Genomic DNA, 365 nt, shown 5'->3' with positions numbered 1-365 from the left:
GAAGGGAAGGGAAGGGAAGGGAAAAGAGAGCGTTCCAGGGAGGAGTGGAAACCTGGAGTGCATGAGGTCAGAAGAGAACTTGTAGGAACTGTGGGTGAGGGGTGTGCCACGTGATAACACACGTCAGAGAAGGACTCTAATAGCTCCTCGAGAATGGACAGTTTTTCTGTTTCTTTGAGGTGGAAAATCAGGGTAAGACAGGCCCTAAGGGAGCCCACACATGGGAATTAGGAGAGAACCTGAGGGACTTCCCTGACACTTGGCCCTGGACGCAGGCTCCCCCCACTGTGCTGGGAGCCTCTCCTCCTTCATTGCTCCAGCTGCTGGGGGAGGTTTAAGATGCTCAGGTGGGAGTTTAAGATGCT

The sequence above is a fragment of the Myotis davidii genome, unplaced genomic scaffold (genome assembly GCF_000327345.1).
Source record: "Myotis davidii unplaced genomic scaffold, ASM32734v1 scaffold455, whole genome shotgun sequence".
NCBI lineage: Eukaryota > Metazoa > Chordata > Mammalia > Chiroptera > Vespertilionidae > Myotis > Myotis davidii.
This window is presented reverse-complemented; position numbering follows the sequence as displayed.